General features: G+C 34.3%; 1 long non-coding RNA gene across 1 annotated transcript; it reads left to right on the forward strand.

Annotated features, from left to right (window-relative positions):
- Nucleotides 1–14,026: 14,026 nt before the first annotated feature.
- LOC120092222 (uncharacterized) lies at nucleotides 14,027–15,996 on the forward strand. Its single transcript, XR_005485939.2, has 2 exons — nucleotides 14,027–14,629; nucleotides 14,741–15,996. It is a non-coding gene; the product is annotated as an uncharacterized LOC120092222 (long non-coding RNA).
- The last annotated feature ends 881 nt before the right edge of the window (nucleotides 15,997–16,877 follow it).

Below are 16,877 nucleotides of genomic sequence, written 5' to 3' on the forward strand. Positions count from 1 at the left end.
TATTTTTTAAGAATAATTATATATTTTATTTTTGTTCTTATATTATTATTTTTTTATAGATTCTAATTTTTTTTAATTTTTTGTAGTTGTTGTCAGATAACAAATAACAGGAAAAAATGGTGAACGTTGTCACTTTGAAGTAAAAAAGAGAACTATCGTCGAATCTGTGAGTTGAACTTATGATATTTGAAAAGTTTAGTTTATTCTTATGATATTTGATTTCTTTTGTATTAACTTTGATGTTTATAGTGTTAAAATGTTTAGTTTATTGTTATGTTTAAGAAGTTTATATTTATAGTTTAATACAAAATTATTGTGATAGTTAACAAGTTTAGTATAGTTTCAAAAGTTTAATATAGTTTGAAAAGTTTAGTTTATTCATATGATATTTGATTTCTTTAGTATTAACTTTGATGTTTATAATGTTAAAATGTTTAGTTTATGTTTAGTTTATTGTTATGTTTAAAAAAGTTGATATTTATAGTTTAATACAAAATTATTGTGATAGTTAACAAGTTTAGTATAGTTTGAAAAGTTTAGTTTATTCATACGATATTTGATTTCTTTAGTATTAACTTTGATATTTATAGTGTTAAAATATTTAGTTTGTTGTTATGTTTAAAAAGTTGATATTTATACTTTAATACAAAATTATTGTGATAGTTATTGTGATTTTTTTTTAATATATTTCTTATGATATTTGATTTTCTAGTATTAACTTTGAAAATATAGTTTAAAATAGTTTAAAATAGTTTGAAAAAGTTTAATTTAATTTAATTTTTTATTTTGTATTAAATTTGAAAAAAATAGTTTTAAAAAGTTTACCTCATTTTAATTTGAAAAGTTTAATTTGTTGTTATGTTTAAAAATGGTTATAAAAAGTTTAATTTATTGTTATGTTTAAAAATAGTTATAAAAAGTTTAATTTATTGTTATGTTTAAAAAGTTGATGTTCATTAAACTTAAAAAGTTTTTGTTTATAAAATAAAAATTTTAATATTTTTAGTTTAATACAAAATTATTGTTATTTTTTAATATACTTCTTATAAAAAATAAAATTATTGTGATTTTTTTAAAAAGTTTAATAATTTTTAATATACTTCTTATAAAAAGTATAATACAAAAAATGGATGTTTGTCTTTCTTTTTTTTTTTTTTTTAGAAAATGGCAGGTAAATGCTTAGGATTTTTGTTGTTTACAAACGGTAATATGATTGATAGTATTTATGTAGTTGACTATGACCAACCACCAAGTGGGAGTTTTAACATAAATGTGAATAGTGGAATTGTATTTGAACAATTCATTGAAATAGTTGGGATGTTACTTAGTGTAGATATGGGAACAAATAAGATAGAAATAATATATAGACACCCTAAACTAGAACCATCAGGATCAATAAGGTTTATGTCATTCCCTATTTCGAATACACAAGCAATGAACTTGATGTTGTCAATGGCAATGCCATTATCAAATTTAGTGCATTTGTATGTAAATGTAAATAGGATAGGGGTGGATCCTGATACATCATTTAACCATTTTAAAGATCCAACTCAATGTATCGATCCTGATCCGGAGTCAGTTGCATCGCCATGTGATAATGAAGATATGGTGGCTAACAACCTGTACAAAGACATCAGAACTGAAACAGATGATGAATTTGAAGAGTTGGATTTCGATGGTCGTGAACATGAGATGCTTTCAGATACATTCAATGATTTGGATATGAATGTACTGGATAGCATTCGAGAACATGACCTAATTGTAGCCCCTGTGGACGTTGACAATACTCAATTGTATAAAGGGATGATTTGTCAAGACAATGAAATCCTATAACATGCGGTCAAATGTTTTGCAATAAAATGTCACGCACCATATGAGGTTGTTGAATCTACATTGATGATTTGGACAATTCGGTGTAAGAAGTGGGAGGAAGGTTGCAAGTGGAGACTTCGTGCAATATAGAAAAAATTGCATGGCTTGTTCGAGATCACTAAGTATGATGAGCAGCATACATGTTTTTATTCAGAACTAAGTCAAAGTCACGTGCAATTGGATTCATCAATGATTGCACTGGAGTTCTGTGACGTCGTAAGAGAAAAACCATTTATCAGTGTGGCACAACTGCAGTCCGACATCAAATCAAAGTTTGGATATCATGTTCCTTACCATAGGGTATGAGAGGGCAAAACAACTGCAGTCCGACATCAAATCAAAGTTTGGATATCATGTTCCTTACCATAGGGTATGAGAGGGCAAAAGAAAAGCGTTGGCTAAAGTGTTCGGTGATTGGGATGAGTCTTACAAATTGTTACCCATGTGGTTAATATGGTTAAGTAGACCAATCCCGGAACACGTGTAGAGTGGAGAATTAAAGAAACGGTTACTAAAGGTCATGTTATCCTAACTTCTGTATTTTGGGCATTTGGTCCTTGTATAGAACTTTTAATAAATGTCGGCCGATAATTCAGATAGATGGTACACACTTGTACGAAAAATATAGAGGAAAATTGTTGATTGCTACATCAGTTGACTCGAACGGCCATCTTCTTCCACTTGCATTTTTCGTCGCTGATGAAGAGTCCGCAAACTCATGGGGATGGTTCTTGAAACACCTGAGAGAAATTGTAACACACGAAGATGTGTGTTTAATTTCAGATCGACATGCTGGTATAATCGTGGTAGTGAACAACCCAGCAAATGGTTGGACGGGACCGAAATGTCACTATCGTTTCTACTTACGGCATATTGTCAGCAACTTCAATAAAAAGTATAAATTTAATTCATTGAAAAATTATGTTTATCGTGTCGGGTGTCAGTTTCAAAATTCGAAAGTTCAACAAAGCAATTGAAGATGTCAAAGGAATAAATCGGAGCTGTTTGAGTTTTTTTTTACAACATTAGTTTAGAGCAATGGACTCAAGCATATGATGAAGGATTCAGATATGAGTGGATGACGACAGATCTATCAGAGTGCATAAATGAAGTCCTCAAAGGAGCTCGAATGTTGCTTATAAATGCTCTTGCTCAGATAACATTCTTCAAATGCGTGAACTATTTCAAGAAAAAAAGATAAGAAATAAGGGATGCATTGGAGCGTCAAGATAAATACACTCGGTAATATTATTTATATATATATATATATATGTTATTAACAATTTATTTCAAACATATTTTATAATACTAAATGGAGTAAAAATCCAGATACGTACATGAGAAAATAAATAAATAGGCTGCAAGATCTAGTAAACATGAAATACAATCATACGATCGGTATGAAGGTGTGTTTCATGTGAAGACCGAACGTCATAGTCTCAATGCCAAAGAAGGAAACATTCAAATATTGAGGCTAAATAGGTCCGAGGGTACTGTTCATGTAACAAGTGGCAAGCATTCGACATTCCATGCTCACATTTTATGGCCGTTTGCTCACATTTTAACATGAACTACGAAGATTTTATTAAGGACTACTATAAATTGTCAATGTATGCTGAATGTTACTCTCCTCAATTTCAACCTGTATCGCATGAAGATTACTGGATCACGCACCCTAATATGCCCGTGTTACATCCTAATCCATCGTTGTTGAGAAAACATGGTAGACCGAAAACCTCACGTTATCACAACGAGATGGATTGGACAGAACCAGCCACTCGACAACGATGTGGATTTTGTAACCAGTTAGGCCATAATCGAAGGAAGCGTTCTTCGTTACTAAGACGGGCTCCAGATAATTAGGGATTGAAAAATAAATAATTTTTTTATTATATATTCATTTTATTGTATATTCAATTTTTTATTATAATTTATTGTATATTCATTTTTTTATAATAATTTATTGTATATTCAATTTTTTTTTATTGTAATCAATAAAGTTATACATTATTCTTTTAATTGAGAAATAAATACTTCTTTTATCATGTTTATTTAATTAAGTGTAGATACTTTTATTATATATTCAATTTTTTTTATTATAAAGTCGTACATTATCCTTTTAATTAAGTTGTACATTATTCTTTTAATTAAGTTGTACATTATTCGTCTAATTGAGAAACAAATATTTTTTAATTGAGAAATAAATATTTTTTTTCTTTCAGATCATGGCTTTAAACCCAGGACCTGTTGATCCCGATGTCCAGTCCATTCATCGATCATCTATTGTACGACAAGACCTGAGGTTCGAGAGATAGCTGGGTCTCTCATACTTTTGCAACGATGGGCTTGGGAGCGATTTCCAACAATGGCTCCATAGCTACAACATGTTAATGACGCTCAGTTAGTTGGACGAACCTACGGTTCTCAGTATGTTGTTTTAATTCAATTTAATTTTTATATCACTGATCTAGTTAATTTAGATTCTAAATTATCAATTTAAAAATTTAGGTGGAGAGACAAATTTTGTGTGACTAGGACAGCCACACATATAGTCAGCCAGTATAGATACATGTTTGATTTGCTTCAACCTGATCAGGTACATTACATTGAACCTAATTGATTATTTTATACACATTTTTATTGTATTTGTCTTTAATGTTCTCCAATATAATATTTTGTGTTTCAGGTTATTTGGGAACTGTACAAAATGATTAGGCATACTTTGCCTAATTTTTATACGAATGGTCAAAACATATGGCGGACGATGAGTCCTCTCATATGTTTTCACATTAGTGAGTGGCATCTTCGTGGTGAGACAATTCAGTTTTCAGCAGGATGTCCCATCGCCTTGTAATACTGAACCCGTACTGCATGAAATTGACCTAAGGATTGGAGATTGGTCCAAAAAAGTTCCACGTTTGGTAGTGCGATGGCACTATCATGCAAGGTTTATTGCAGTGGGGTTTCTCTTGAACAGTTTGACATGGATGTCACTCCAGAATATATTCATTGGCATAATAATATCATAAGGCGCTACGTCACTCGTCCGGGAGCAACTGTGGGTCATCTGGTAAATGAAAGAATATTATCTAATTATTTTTAATTTAAATTTATTTTAAATATTGTCTAATTGTTTTATAATTCATAGAGATCGAACAACAGTAGACTCCGTGAGGTTGCGAATGATCCGAACCAGGTTCTTGCTATATGTAGTGACAACCAAAGCTATATGTAGGAAATACATTATATGTACGATATACCTATTGTTCCTCCACCAGCTCTTAGATGTAGAGGACCTGTTCGGGAAGAGGATGAGTTTGATGAGGTTTCCCATAATGTGGAAGAGTTTCCCCCTATGATGCAGACGCAGAGTCAAACTGATTATGTTAGTCCGAAGATGATGATGCCAACATTTGGTTCAGGACATTTTGACTCAGAGGCTGGTCCTTCGTCTTCATATGTGCATGGACATGGTCGGGGTCGTGGAGAGCATAATGAATATTTATATTATGGAGTGCCTGCAGAGGTACCAGAGCAACATCAAGAAGAACCCGAGCAACCTCAAGTTCGAAGTCGACGACGACAACCAGCTCGAAATCGATGACGTCCGCCTTGTGGGACACATTGATTTTTGTAATTATTTTTATATAAATGAGATATTTTAATTTACACTTTTTTATTTTTATGAGATACTGTTTTTTTTTTAATTTATTCTTTTTAGAGTTTAAATAAAATATTAAAATATTTTTAGAAATTGTTTTTATAAAATGGAAAATTTAAAAAGAAAAAAAGAAAGGAAGAAAGAAAGAAAAAGGTCGAATGTGTAATAATTAAAAAGAAAAAAAAAAATGGCACAAGGACGGGCGTTCAAAATTTGACAGGTATTCGACCTTACCTTGCTACCTTGGTCGAATTTTGAACCCAAAAAAAAACAATATTTTTCTAAATAGTTTGAAAACAACCATATTTTTCTAAATTGTTTCTAAAATTACAATATCCTTTTAATTTTTCCTTTCAAAAGTCTCTTTGGTTTATTTAATTCAAATCGGTTTGGTTTAGTGTAATCGGTTCAATTTTGATTTGATTGGTTTGGTCCAATTCTGTTAAAAAAAAAAAAAAAAAAAACTTAGTTCATTTTGATTTGGTTTGGTTCAATGAAGCCTAGTTTTGGTTTGTCTTTGTTAATGGGTTTCAGCTCTGTTTTGTTCCGTTTTTTAATCTTGCATTCGTAGATCTCTGTTTTTAGCTTTTATAATCTTGCATTCGTAGATCTCTGTTTTCAGTTCAAAAGTTCGTGGGTTTTGTTTTAAATCTCTAGTAGGTCTCTGTTTCCAAATTAGAAGTTTGTGAGTTTATGTTTGCAGCCCAAAAGTTCTTTGTGTTCTATTTTAATTTCATGGGTGTCTGTTTCCTACCCAAATCTACTGGGTTTTGATTCAGAATTATGATTCAGATTCAGTCATCCAGTTGCTTCAGTTTATCCGCTCACAAACTCAAGTTGTCTCTATCATCTCGAGTTTGAGGGAGGGTGTTGAGATATTTAGGCTTTAATTTTTGTATTATGCTTATATGTAGACTATAATTAGGAAATTTGGTTATCGTACTTTCTATAATCTCCCTATGTAAATCTCAAATTAATATAGAAAATATTCATTCAAATATTATTTCTACATCATTAGGTAATAAGGAGAGATTTATAAGAAAATAGTCACAGCCAGAGTAGTAATTAATTGTCAATTAGTCTCTCTCTGAAAAAATAAAACTTTTTAATTTTTAGGTAAAAAAAAATTCTCTTTAGCAAAAGAAAGAATAAAAGAACAAATTATTTCAGGAATGGAATTTCATTTTCTACCATATGGCACTAGTTAATTAAGGTCTCATTTGTTAATCATTTCGTTTTTTATTTTTGGTTTTTGAAAATTAAACTTATATCCTCCATCTTTTTTACAATGATTTGCATTTTTCTTAATAACGATAATTGAATTTTTAGCCAAATTACAAGAACAAAAATAAATATTTAAAAGCTACTCTTTTTAGTTTTCAAAATTTGCCTAAATTTTTTAAAACATCGACAAAAAGTTAATAAATGAAGAAATTTAGAGGTAGAAATAGTGATTATAGGTTTAATTTTCAAAAATAAAAAATAAAAAACCAAATGATTACCAAATAAGATTTAAGTTACTTGATTATGAAAATTTTAATTCAGAAATTGGTACTATTATGAGGTATTTAAATTTGAATTTCCATTCCGACCAAACAAAAACAATTTAAAATATACTATTCTACAAAAAGAAAATACAATATTTAGAGAAGGAATATTAAATGGAAGAGAGTATCAACAAATATTCTAAACCACAATATTATTCCCTCAACAAAATTACAATAAAAGAAATAAAACAGTTCAAGAAGTAAAAAGAACACAGTGCCATTCAAATCAAACTTCAAATCAATGTATCCACGAATGAATTCTATTCCTCAAAATCTTTGTAGTAAATGGTCGGGACGATCCATATGGGTGGAAGCAAATTTTGGTGAGTAATATTTGGATGTAATGTTCATCGAAGTTTCCATCACATAGCTTATAAATTTTTATAATATATACGATGACTGTTAAACTACCTTCGACTATTATAAGACTGATGACTGTTAAACTAGGGTTGTTGATTATATAAAAAGAAATATTATTTTGTCAACATTAAGTGCAATATTTATACGTAAAAAATTGTAAAAAAAATATTTTTATTTAATTAAATTCACATATCAAATGAGTGTTAACAATATTTAGACAAAAAGTATGTATGTAGTTGAAAAGTATGTAACATATAAAAAAAACATAAAATGAAAAAAAAAAAAAAAACTCATGGAATATTTTACAACAAGAATTAGTGAAAAATAGAGATTTGTTATCTGATAATCTTCGAACTTTAGAGGAATTGAAAATGAAATTATTGAAGAAATGTGGTGACATTCCATTAGCTGCTAAGATGATGAGAGAGATTTAATTAAAAAAATTCATTACATAGTAAAAATATAGAGCAACAACAGAACGAATAAGAAGAAGAAGAAGAAGATACTGAAATTCATTGAGAAAAATTAGAAATCAAAAGTTTTGATTTTTCTTTGTTTTCTCATTTTATTTAATAACCATGTTTCTACAAGAAATGTAATGGGTTAATTATTGTTCATTACCCAAAAAAAGAAAGAAAGTAAGAAAAGTTTTAACAATTAAAAGAAAAAAAAAACAATCTATATTTTATTCAAACAAAGATGGATAAAATTACTGAATAAAAAAGTTATAAAACAAAAATAGTAAAAGCATACTATTTAGAATTCAAAAAATTACACAAGATATCCTAAATATATGAACTCAACTCTGCACCTCAAATACAGACATATGAACTCCACGGATATATAAACTCCAGAAATTATATCTCAATTTAGCGCCCCAAACAACCCAAAAAATAAACAACATTTCACAATATCGATCTGTTCACTTTAAGAACAATATGAGAAATACACCGCTACACACGAAAAACAGAACTCCTTTCTCAGAATGCACTCATTATAGAAAGTACCTTGTCAAATTAAATTAACAATCTCACACGATAATACATGCGACAACGCCTAGCAAAGAAAACTTCTTAGGCTTAAATATCATAGTGGAAGGATGGAAAATATCCCCACATAAAATCGGCAGGACACCAAAAAGAAAAACATTCCACAAGAAATATTCTGCAAAATCATTTAAATAAGAAAACAAAATATTTTGCAAAATTAGCACATTGACACAATCTCTAAGACAAGTTCTCACAGGGACAAAAATGGAGATATTTCATAAACCCCCCAAGGAGTAAACACCAAGAATCTTCCAGAAATATATAGTCAATATCACATATCTAACAAATTGCTTGCTCCTTCGGCTAAAATATATTTTTTTAAGACAGAACACTTCCACAAGACAACCAACCAACCATCACATAAACAACAGGGTTGGAAAAATAAAAAATACTGTTCAAATCCATGGTATCAAAAAGAGGTCCATGCACAAAAAAGGACAAAACAACAAAGTCACTTAAAGACCAACCAAATAAAAACAATTCAACAACAACAACCCAAAACAAAACACCAAACACCAAACTTCTTCCATTCTGACTTCAAAAAAAAAAAAAAAAAAAAAAAAATCATTGTGATGGTCCAACCTGCCCACCATCATTAACTACTCCTCTCATCAGATTCAAAAGAAGACTAACTTCACGCTTGTGATCAGAAGCCCAATCAATCATATCAGATAACATGTGAAGTTCTGCAATCAAATAGTGCAAAGACGTTGGCCAAACATAGAATGAACAAGTTTAGCACTCGGAGCATATTCAATTTAAGACGAAGACGAAGGGGTGATATCAGGCTCATGGCGTCCTTGAAATAACTTGTAATTAAAGTTTATCAACTCTGGATTAGCACTAAATGATTCTTTAGTAGTAATAAATGGTAGAAATACAAGTTATTTTTGCTCTTAAGTTGGAACACCTAAGATTTTTAATGATAAATTCTTCTCATTTTTAGAAAAAACGCATGAAATTATTCAAACATTAGCATCTCATGTAAAAGAAGTTTTATTACTAAATACTGCGGCACTAACGCATTGAATTGCAGGATTTCAACGAAGCTAACGCATAATCAAGAAAGTGTCGCAAGGAAAGCTCTAACACATGGGCCATGCGTCGGAGGGAGTTCAACGCAGAGAAGATACATTGATCCAGGCTGATTGTGTCACATCACCATTTGCAAGTATGGGCACCTGCAACAGGCAGCGTCTGAAAAGCTTTCGAGTGTCAGGCGGCTGACTAGGGCATGGACTTTAATGTTGCCCATCACCAAGTGGACATGACCAACGTCTATAAATAGATGAAGTCCCTCCAGAGTTCGCAGTTAGTCAGTACATAGAAATTTTCAAGACTCCCATTCTCTGTATAGCGTAGTTGTAATTTTAGGCTTTAAAAGCTGTGCTGTGGTGCCAAGACGATCAGAAGAGTTAAGAACCACCGCCATCGCCGGTCAGGGAGAGGAGGAAGCCAAGCTTGAGAAAGACACTTCGTCCAACTCCTATACAAGTGATTGTACACAACAGAATTGAGCCAAAGAGATTCAAGAGATTGTACTTTGCGGCTTGACTCAGTTCCTTTCATCTCATTTATCGCTTTCATTTCATTTGATTGAATATTGCTTTTGTAAAGACAATTTGCTTCTTTATAAATTCATATATTTGATCCATCACACTTTGTCATTGTTTATTTCTTGTTTATGTTGAATGCATTCATACTTTATGCAAAATCTCATTTCAAACGCTTAAGCCGACTTGATCAATTGGTGAAAGCATCCTTAGCTTAGATTATTCGAGAGAATAGATAAGCCAGCATCAAGTAAGACGCCCAGTACATCTAGAGATAGACTTACTGGTATTTATTGCATTCTGTGTTAGACGCATGCATCATAGAGATAGGTTTTGTATGTTATTCGCATTGAGAAATGTTTAATGAAGTCTAACGCATAAACAAAGATAAGTAAATCATCCCATCTCATCCACATCACACTCTGGTTTGTGTACACTCATCTTAGACCGATGCATACCACTTACATTAAAGTCCATTTTCGCATGATTCATCACTCACTACTCAACTCTTTTGCATCTTCTTGCACAGGCACAACACTTTAGTGTAAATAACACATTTCTCTCATAAATTTAGGAAAACCCCTACAATAGCTACAACGCAAGGTCTACGTCAGTTTAACTGAATCCCTGAGTTCGACTCTAGACTTACCAAGAATCTAAATTGGATTTATACTTGGGTCTGGTTTAGGAAAACTTAAACGTCAATAATAGTGGAAAGTTGTGCGTTATGTTGCATATCTCTAATGCACCAATGCGTTACAATCACATAAACGCATCAAAGCATCAACGCATCATCTATACTCAGAACTTATTTTTCTAATTTATTTTATACAATACACTCCCAACTCGAATCACGATAGCAACGAACAAGTAGTCAGTAAATCTAGTTTATGTGACAACACTATGCCACAAACGAGGTGGGGATATGCAATAGGAGTCTAAAAGCTTGATGTTAAGGTATTAGGAGAAAAGAATTTATGAAGATATTTGAATTTCTTTGTTACCAAGTTACCCTCTCTGCGTCTGCCATGTGACTGCTCTTGTACGATTCTTTTATACATGTAAATTGTGTATAATACCCTTTTATTTCTTAGGGTTTACCATTCTTCTCCTGTATTAATAGAAAATGGTATCCTAGCTGTAAAGTGTGCATTTATACAGAATAGAAAATTTTGAAAGAATTGATTGCCTCTGAAATTCCCTTCTCTGTCTCACACTGTCTCTCCCCTGAATTTGAAAAGTTTCTCTTGGTATCAGAGCACAAATGGCCCTACAAATCAACTAGATCATAGACCAAATAGACCAGCTACAAATCCTACCTACAGCAACCCACCCCTAAACTAGATCATCTCCATTAAGCTTGATAGGAGAAACTTTCTCCTATGAAAAAACCTGGCCCTTCCTATTTTGAAAAGTTACAAGCTATTTGGGCATCTCACGAGAGAAGGTGTGCCCACCCATGTTTGTTCAACAAGAGGATGCAGCTACCACAGCATCTCCAACTCCAAGAGTAATGATCTCAGAAGTTGAAGCATCAGGGGCCTCAAGTTCATCGCTCACCGTCCAGACTATTGTCGATCCATTGTATGAGTCATGGACAGTAACAGATCAACTCCTTTTGGGATGGCTATACAACTCCATGACATCAGAGGTAGCCACCCAAGTAATGGGTCACGAGACTGCTAAAGGACTATGGGATGCCTTGCAATAGCTCTTTGGCGTTCAGTCTCGTGCTGAGGAGGATTATTTAAGGCAAGTTTTTCAATCTACTCGCAAGGGATCAATGAAAATGAACGATTACCTTCATACCATGAAATCTCACTCAGATAATCTAGAGTAGGCAGGAAGTCCGGTTTCCTCAAGGGCGTTGATCTCCCAAGTTTTATTGGGTCTTGATGAAGAATATAACCCAATCGTTGCAACGATGGAAAGAAGGATGAATATCAAGTGGACTGATCTTCAGTCGAAAATATTAATCTACGAAAAGCAGCTTGAACATCAGAACACCCAGAAAACGATCTCATTCAGTGGATCCACTTCCATCAATATGACTACCAACAAAAATCCCAATTCGGGAAATCAGAAGCCAAATCAAAATTTGTTCAATGACAGCATACCTCCTCAACAGCAAAACAATGGCCAACGTGGAAATGGTTGTGGCAGGGGCAGGGGTCGATGGAACAATCGCTCGATTTGTCAAATATGCTCGAAACTTGGACACATTACCCTTCAGTGTTATCAATTACTCAACATACAGTTTGGTCCAAACTCAAACGGTGAACAATCGAACAGAGGACCATTCTTTTTCAGGAAAACAACATCCAAATCAAGGTCACAACCCTTCAGGCCCCCCACCCAATCAGGCGTTTATAGCAACCCAAAGCATCAACCCGTTCATTGCAACACTTGAGTCAATATTTGATCCAGGTTGGTACATTGACAGTGGAGCCTCCAATCACGTAGCCTCTGACCATAACAGCATGACCAATCCTTATGAATATGCAGGTAAAGAAAAAATAATTGTTGGTAATGGAAATTCTCTCCCTATAACTCATATTGGTTCGTATCATATATCTACTAATGTTGGATTACTGAATCTTCATAATGTGTTATGTGTGCCTGCCATTGCAAAGAATCTCATAAGTGTGTTTAAGCTCTTACAGGATAACAAAGTAACAGTTGAATTTCACTCCCATTACTGTCTTATTAAGGATATCAACACGGGTCAAGTGGTGTTGAAGGGGGAACTTGATGATGGACTATATAAAATAGCTTCGAACAGAGCCACTGGTAGTGCTTCATGTGTGTAAAACAAAAACCTGAAGTCGAACAAGAAGATAATGGCATGCTCTGCAGTAGTTAACAATACTAGTATCAATGTTGTGTCTAAACCATTTTGCACAGGAGGCTTGGACACCTTTCCCCTAAAGTTCTCAATGATGTAATTAAATCTACCAGTGAAAGCCAATGAAGAAAATTTATTCTGTGAAGCCTGTAAGTTTGGGAAATCTCCTGCTCTTCCCTTCTCTCTATCTACCTCTCATGCTAGCTCACCTTTCGAATTAATTCATTCAGATCTGTGGGCGCCTGCTTCGATTATATCTACTGAAGGTTACTGTTATTATATACACTTTCTTGATGACTTTAGTAGATTTGTGTGGATCTACCCACTTAAGTTAAAGAGTGATGTGTTTGCTGCATTTAACCACTTTACTATCTTTGTCAAAAATCACTTTGGGTTACAAATTAAATCCCTATAAACTGACAATGGAGGAGAATATGTGAAAATTCACAAGCTATGTACTGAACTAGGAATGCTATCTCGTTACTCTTGCCCCTATACATCATCACAAAATTGCATAGCGGAAAGAAAACATAGATACATTGTAGAGATGGGGCTCACACTACTTACTCAAGCATCCATGCCGTTACGCTTCTAGTGGGAAGCCTTCATGACATCTACCTTAATCATCAATGGATTACCATCCTCAGTACTCAAAGGAAAAGCCCCTGTGGAGATGTTGATCAAAAGAAAATTTAATTTTAATGATTTAAGGTGTTTTGGGTGTGCCTGCTACCCATGCCTGAGGCCATACAACTCAAATAAATTTCAGTTTCGATCTGAAAAGTGTGTTTATTTAGGGCCCAGTCCAGTACACAAAGGGCACAAATGCCTAAATCAAAATGGGAGGATTTTTATTTCAAGGCACGTTGAATTTGATGAGTCTTCTTTTCCTTTTGCAGAAGGTTTTGGATCAAGCATTGTGTCATCACAGTAGCTCGGCCCACCCTCAATCTCATAGCTTCCTAGCCCACCTTGGGCCCAGCCCACTCATCCAAACGACCCTCTCTCCCCACCTATGGGCCCAACTGATACTCCTACAGCACCGCCTGTGAGCCCACTCTCTCAGCCCACTACTTCTCGTCTCCCTACCCCCATTCCAAGCCCAATATCATCCCTTAGCTCCTCACTGTCCACGTGCTTGCCCCTTCATCTTTCACCAAACCCTATCACCCCTCGTTCCGATGAACACCAACCCTTTATCCCTCAGCCTTCATCTCACTCTTCCCTGCCTCATTCGGCTACCCCTCATAATCCTCTCATTCCCAGTCACCCTATGATCACCCGTGCAAAGGCCGGTATATTCAAACCCAAAGCGTGGATGACAACCTCTAGTCCTGATTGGACACAAACATAACCCATCCGCATTTCTGATGCTCTTGCTACCCTAGTCTGGAAAAATGCCATGGACCTTGAATACCAAGCTCTCCTCATTAATAAGACTTGGGTCCTTGTTCCACCTCCACAAAATGCCACTATTGTTGGCAGCAAATGGGTTTTTCGAATCAAACGAAATCCTGATGGCTCAGTTGATCGATATATAGCCAAAGTTGTTGCAAAGGGGTTTCATCAGAGTTTTGCCATCTATTTTTTGAGACATTCAGTCCCGTGGTGAATGCGTCAACTGTTCGGGTGGTACTACCAATTGTTGTCTCCTGTAATTTGGAGCTTCGCCACTTAGATTTCAATAACGCTTTTCTCAATGGAAATCTCGAAGAGGATGTGTATATGGCCCAACCACCGGGGTATGTCTATTCAAACTTTCCCACGCATGTCTATAAGCTACAAAAGGCTCTGTATGGCCTCAAGCAGACCCCTCGTGCTTGAAATAACATGTTGAAATTCGTTTTGCTCAGCTGGGGTTTTCAAAACAGTCGTTCCGACTCATCACTATTTATTCACAGGCAAGGATCTTCCATCACTTTACTCCTAGTATATGTTGATGATGTTATTCTCACCGGCAACAACCCCTTCTTGCTTGACCATCTAACAAGAACACTTCATCAAAGGTTTACCCTAAAAAATCTTGGGCAGTTTACTTATTTTCTGGGTGTACAGGTAATTCGAACTCCTTCAGGCCTTCTTCTCAATCAATCCATTTACATTGATGCCCTCTTGCACAAACTGAACATGAGCTCACTTAAACTCGCACCCACACCATCTGTCTTCGGCAAAAACTACTCCAATGATGGCACCCCTATGGCAGACCCATCTCTTTATCGAAGTACTATTGGTGCTTTACAATACTTAACCAATACCGACCTGACATTACCTACATTGTAAATCATCTCAGTCAATTCCTCAAACAGCCATCTGATATCCATTGGCAAGGTGTGAAACGGATTCTCCATTGTCTAAGTGGTACGAAAGACATGGACTCCCCCATCTGATAATCTCAATATCACTGCCTTCTCTGATGTCGATTGGGTATCCAACATCGATGATTGGAAATCTATTGCTGCCTATTGTGTCTATATAGGTAATTCTCTCATTTTGTGGTCTTCTAAGAAACAACCCACCATTGCCCGATCAAGTACAAAATTCGAGTATCGAGTATCGAGTATCGAGCCCTTGCCCGTACATCTGCTGAAATACGAAATCAGGCAACCAACCTGCTATCTGGAGTGATAACCTTAGCGCCGGTGCCCTTGCAACAAATCCCATCTTCCACGCCCGAACCAAGCATATTGAAATAGATGTACTTTTCGTTCGTGATCAAATCCTTCAAGGCCTTCTTCAAGTTCGGTACGTACCGTCTGCTGATCAAATCGCCGACTGTCTCGTGAAACCTCTATCTCATTCTCAGTTTGCCTACCTACGATCCAAACTCGGGATAACCATGTTACCCTCTCGTTTGAGGGGGGATATCAAGGTATTAGGAGAAAAGAATTTGTGAAGATATTTGAATTTCTTTGTTACCAAGTCACCCTCTCTGCGCCTACCATGTGGCTGCTCTTGTACGATTCTTTTATATATATAAATTGTGTATAATACCCTTTTATTTCTTAGGGTTTACCATTCTTCTCCTATATAAATAGAAAATGGTATCCTAACTGTAAAGTGTGCATTTATACAGAATGGAAGATTTTAAAAGAATTGATTGCCTCTGAAATTCCCTTTTCTGTCTAACTCTGTCTCTCCCCTTGAGTTGAAAAGTTTCTCTCTTGAGACCCAATGTGATGCCTTAGTTGATCAATAGTAAAGATTCCATAGTCAAACTGAGCAAATTTACCTATTTGATATAATAAGGTAACTAGAAGAGATACAGAGAGATCTGAGTAGTGCGATGATGGACACCAATTGGCAATACCAATAAAAAACAATATAGCATACATGGCACTTAATCTTGCTTAAGCAAGTTGACCAGTCTTAGGCTAGGAATTTTTCATACCACCAGTCAATTCAGACACTAATTCCTTCAACAAAGGACGTAATTCTCGAGTGTTCGCTGAAACATTTCTATCAAGAAATTTGTTAATTATAGAAGTAAAAATCACAAGGCTATGACCCCTCACATGAACATGTCGAAATTCAAGATACCCGGCATCATCAAATGATGGGAAGAAGTTCATAATGAGTTCTCACTCAAACTTTGGATAATTAGGGTCAAGGTTCGAAACAATCTTGATTTCCATAATCTCTAGGCAATCTTGAGCCCTATCAGACAAATCTTTTTCAGCAAATATCTTCCGTTGCACAACATATTTTCAAAAAGTAACACTCAACCATGCTACATCACATTTTTAGTCCAAATAAACTTAGGAACATTTTTTTATTATTTCACAAACATCATGGACTTAAAGTATCCATTTAAAAAAACTTTAGGGCATATAAAAAAAATTATACCTTAAGTTTTAGTGTTTTTTTTTTTTTTTCTTTTTAATCTTAGTTTGATCATTCTCATTTCGAAGAGACTCATTGTAATTAAATATGATGTAAAAGTTTACTTTTCATGTAATTAGTGAATAAGGAAAGATTTAATTAGAAGAAACC

This window comes from Benincasa hispida, chromosome 11, assembly GCF_027475165.1.
Source record: "Benincasa hispida cultivar pf3 chromosome 11, pf3_genome.v1.1, whole genome shotgun sequence".
NCBI lineage: Eukaryota > Viridiplantae > Streptophyta > Magnoliopsida > Cucurbitales > Cucurbitaceae > Benincasa > Benincasa hispida.